This window comes from Balaenoptera physalus (genome assembly GCF_965194825.1).
Source record: "Balaenoptera physalus genome assembly, chromosome: 2".
Taxonomy (NCBI): domain Eukaryota; kingdom Metazoa; phylum Chordata; class Mammalia; order Artiodactyla; family Balaenopteridae; genus Balaenoptera; species Balaenoptera physalus.
In genome coordinates, this window is record NC_138883.1 from 16857852 (window position 1) to 16863012 (window position 5161).

The 5161-nt window shown below is 33.7% G+C and overlaps 1 long non-coding RNA gene across 1 annotated transcript; it reads right to left on the bottom strand.

Moving 5' to 3' along the window:
* Positions 1-1169: 1169 nt before the first annotated feature.
* LOC309655563 lies at positions 1170-4559 on the bottom strand. The gene is made up of 2 exons (XR_014260891.1): positions 2557-4559; positions 1170-2517 (listed from the first exon to the last, which is right to left on the bottom strand). It is a non-coding gene; the product is annotated as an uncharacterized lncRNA (long non-coding RNA).
* Between the last annotated feature and the right edge of the window lie 602 nt (positions 4560-5161).

Here is a 5161-nt window from a genome sequence, read left to right on the forward strand (position 1 = left end):
CAGGTTCTCATTAGTTATCTATTTTATACATGTTGGTATATATATGTTAATCACAATCTCCCAATTCATCCCACCTCCCCTTTCTCCCCTTGGTATCCATAAGTTTGTTCTCTATGTCTGTGTGTATATTTCTGCCTTGCAAACAGGTTCATCCCTACCATTTTTCCAGATTCCACATATTTGGGTTAATATACGATATTTGTTTTTCTCTTTCTGACTTACTTCACTCTGTATGACAGTCTCTAGGTCCATCCACGTCTCTACAAATGACCCAACTTCTTTCCTTTTTATGGTTGAGTAATATTCCATTGTATATATGTACCACATCTTCTTTATCCATTCGTCTGTTGATGGGCATTTAGGTTGCTTGCATGACCTGGGTATTGTAAATACTGTTGCAATGAACACTGTGGCACATGACTCTTTTTGAATTATGGTTTTCTCATGGTATATGCCCAGTAGTGGGAATGCTGGGTCATATGGTAATTCTATTTTTAGTTTTTTAAGGAACCTCCATACTGTTCTCCATAGTGGCTGTATCAATTTACATTCCCACCAACAGTGTAAGAGGGTTCCCTTTTCTCCACACCCTCTCCAGCATTGATTGTTTGTAGATTTTTTGAAGATGGCCATTCTGACTGGTGTGAGGTGATACCTCATTGTGGTTTTGATTTGCATTTCTCTAATAATTAGTGATATCCAGCATCTTTTCATGTGCCTCTTGGCCATCTGTATGTCTTCTTTGGAGAAATGTCTATTTAGGTCTTCCGCCCATTTTTTGATTGGGTTGTTTGTTTTTTTGATATTGAGATGCACGAGCTGTTTGTATATTTTGGAGATTAATCCTTTGTCTGTTGCTTCATTTGCAAATATTTTCTCCCATTCTGAGGGTTGTCTTTTCATCTTGTTTATGGTTTCCTTTGCTGTGCAAATTATTTTAAGTTTCATTAGGTCTCATTTGTTTATTTTTGTTTTTATTCTTAATAGTTTCGAACTGGAAACAACTCACATTTCCATAAGATAAATTAATGGTGTGGTATATATTCGTGCCGTGGAATACTATTTAGAAATAAAAATGAATGAACAATACAGGTATGTCACAACATGGATGAATTTTAAAAACATAAAGTTATTCAAAAGAAGCAAGATGGAAAATAATACTTACTGTATTTTTCCATTGATACAATACTTAAAAACAATCAAAATTAATCTGTTTTGCTAAGATGTGCATCCTCAGATAATACAAATATAAAGCACAGCAGGTAAGTGATTATCAATGAAAATACCAGATTGTTTACATTCAAGAAAAAGAAGGAGATTGTAATTGAGACGAGGTATATGGGGGACTTCGGTGGAGAAGGCTATGTTCCATTTCTTAGTGTTAGCATTATAGTATTTTATGCAGCTGCTCATTGATATTTTTATGCACTCTTCTGTGTGTCATATTTCACAGTAAAATAATGTTTTAGAAAATGTGTACAGACTTGCAAATTGGGAAGAAGATCAAAGATATTTTTGAAAAAGCCCATTTAGGAGGGGAAGATGCAAAGACATATGACAAAGTATCAGTAATTATGATGATGTGGTGTTTACACAGGGAAGGAAACATTGACCAATTGAAGAGAATGGAGAACTCAGAAGCAGACTCATAGTAAGAATTATATATATAAAGAGATAGCATAGCAAATTATTTAGGAAAGAATGTGTTGTTCAACAAGTGTAGATGAAAAATGTATTATGCCTATGTTAAAAATCAAATCTGTAACTAACGTTATGCACAAAACCAAGCTCCAGATGTATTAAATTTTTAAATACCTAAAGAACATTTTGAAATTATAAAAATAATAGATGAATATCTTTCTCACCTCAAGGTATGGAAAGATCCCTTAAGCAAACACAAATTCTGGGCCATACCTACAATGACTAAATTAAAACTTAAATAGTTCAGTTCATCAAAAGACACCTTTAAAAATGTGAAAGGATGGGCTTCCCTGGTGGCGCAGTGGTTGAGAATCTGCCTGCCAATGCAGGGGACACGGGTTCGAGCTCTGGTCTGGGAAGATCCCACATGCCACGGAGCAACTAGGCCCGTGAGCCACAACTACTGAGCCTGTGCGTCTGGAGCCTGTGCTCTGAAACAAGAGAGGCCGCGATAGTGAGAGGCCCGCGCACCGCAATGAAGAGTGGCCCCCACTTGCTGCAACTAGAGAAAGCCCTCACACAGAAACAAAGACCCAACACAGCCAAAACTAAATAAATTAATTAATTAAAAAAACACAAAAACAAAAACAAAAATGTGAAAGGATAACCTAAAAACCTAGAAAAATAATTGCAGCACATTTAATCAACAAAGGATTACAACATATCAATAAAGGAAATGTCAACAGTAGTAGTCTTGAAAATGTATTTAATAACCATACAAATAGATATCAATCTCACTACTAACAAGGAAAATGCACATTAAGGACATAATGAGAAACCGTTCTACAATCATTTGATTGGAAAAAGCTATGAAGCCTGATAATATCCAGTGTCAAAGTGCTGTGTTACACAAGCCTGATAATATCCAGTGTCAAAGTGCTGTGTTACACATTGTTGGTCAAAGTGTAAATAAGTACAGCAGCTTCAGAAAATAATTTAGCATTGTCTTATAAAGTTGAATATTCACATGACCTATGACTTGCCAAGTCCAGAGCTAAGTATACACTCAAGATGAATTTTAGCTTATGTGCATAGATTTATTCCCAGAAATGTTCAAAGCATTTCTATTCACAATAGACAATGAATAACTAAAAGACTTTCAATGGGAAAACAGATTTAAAAAAATGTGATATACCCCCACAATGGAATATTATACAGCAGTGAAAATAAATGAACTGTGACTAAGCAAAAAGTGAAAAATTGTAGTAGCAAAATTTGGAATAATATAAAATTTAAAAACATATAAAGAAAAGCAAATGAATTTTATTGTTTTTATAAAATTGTACTCAGTTTTGATTTATGTGTGTATATGCATGTGTGTATGGTAAATACATATTGAAATATGTGTATATATAAATGTATGATATATATATTTATATATCACACAAAATTCAATGTAGTGGTAACTTTTAGGGAAGATGAGAACATGAGGGTGTGAGATACAGAAAGAGCACATTAAGCGATTGGGAATATTCCAGTTTTAGGCTTGGATGGTAGTTCCACTATAATTTACTGTACTATTGAAAGTAAATAAAGGGCCGAATGAATGAATGAAGATAAAACCCTGAAATTGCCTGTTTAATCTGTATACTAAAATCGGCTATCTCAGGGCTTCCTTCATCAGTTTTATGAGGACCAGGTATCCTGTAGATTTCCAACAGTAAACCCACTACTTAGAGACTGATAACCAGTGTGCAGTTGTCTATGTCCTCCTCCATTACAAAGCTACTCATTAGCCCTTTACTAACTATGTAAATTGGGGTAGTTATTTAAGACCTCAAATCTCAATTTTTTTCCCTTCTGTGTAACAGAATGAAAAATATCTACCTTGCCTATTTTACAAGGCAGTAGTGGGTTCAAATGAAGCAGTACAGGAGAATATAACACTTGTACACTGTTAATCAAATATTTTATTAGAATGATACTCATGAAGCATCTTAATGCATGTATTATTAGAAATTTCACACACATATGAATGCTAAGTATTGTCTTTTGATACATTTAAAGCTAAGCCCATTCGTCAATAAATACACACTAGCAAGCATGTTCTTGACACAAAAGATTACATGGAAGCTTGGAGGTTCACAGTCATATAAGGTAGGCTCTCCTCAATAAAGGTAACTGTCCAGTTAGGCAGGTGTTGTGGACAGATGCATGCAAGTTCTAATCTCCAAGGATTAACCAAAAAGTTATCCCCAATACTGCTGCTACAGCTTCCAAAAGTTATTCTTCCCTTAATCTCCCTATTTGCTCTATAAATCCTATCTTTACAGCTCTCATCTCAATATCTCCCCTTCCCATTCACAGGGTTTTGGAGTGGAGAATTTACTATTTATTTTTGTTTAAACTGACTAAAGTCCTCATTTCAAGGTTGTGTTCTCTTTTGTGTGGATCTATAACTTTATGTGCAAGATGTTGCTTGAATAAATGTTCATCAACTCAGGTGCAACGTTTTAATCTGAGGTTCGATCATTATGGATTCATCACTTATCCAGTGAGAATAAGCTAACTTCTCCCACTCTTTTTTTCCATAATATGACTTTGAAGCCTGACTTAGTTTTGGTTGAAATAGGCTAAACTTCTTTGACAGCAATTATGTAGTTCCTGTAGTACTGTGACTAAGCCTGTCTCCAGGCAAGATTATAGCAGGAGACTTTATACTGCTAACAAAGCCTCAAAAAAAAAAAAAAAAAAAATCATTACATTTCTCTTGTTGCCTTCCCATCTCAGTATCTGAACCATTTTTCAGAAAAAGAGAGTCAATAATATTTCAAACTGGCAATGAGAACCATATTAAACTTAAATGTTCACAAGAGATAGATGATAGATATAGATAGATAGATAGATAGATAGATAGATAGATAGATAGATAGATAGATGATAGATATAGATAGATAGATAGAAGATAGAGAGAGTCATCAATATCATCCTAGAGATTTTAAGATAGTTTGCAAGTTAATTCAGTAGAAAATTACAATAAATATTAAAAATTTCCTAAATACTATCTTCAGTCTTTTCTCAACCAAGGACCAACTCATGCTCTATTTGGTTCAATATCTTAATCATACTTCAATCTAGCAGACTTAAAAACAAAACTGGGAAATAATAAAAATAAAATAAAAATGCACTCAAAAATAACATCTTACAAGAAAAGTAAGAAGAAACTATTTTCAAATAGATTTTATGTTCTCTAAGTCATAATCTAAATTGGTTCCAAGAAGAAAGTGATGTTGTGACCTCTTAAGCAAACACTGCTTCCATATTTTTTATGTGCCATTAAATTTGGATGTTTACTTTTTCTGTAGGCATAATGTTACTGAGTGTTAATAACTTTTTGACTAGGCTATTGTGCTTGTCAGAATCAACAATTTATTTGAGTGCAAGGAATCCTTTAAAGATGAGTAGTGAAAGGTCATACTAAGTTTCTCTGAAAAAAATGATACATTTGCAAAATTAAGAT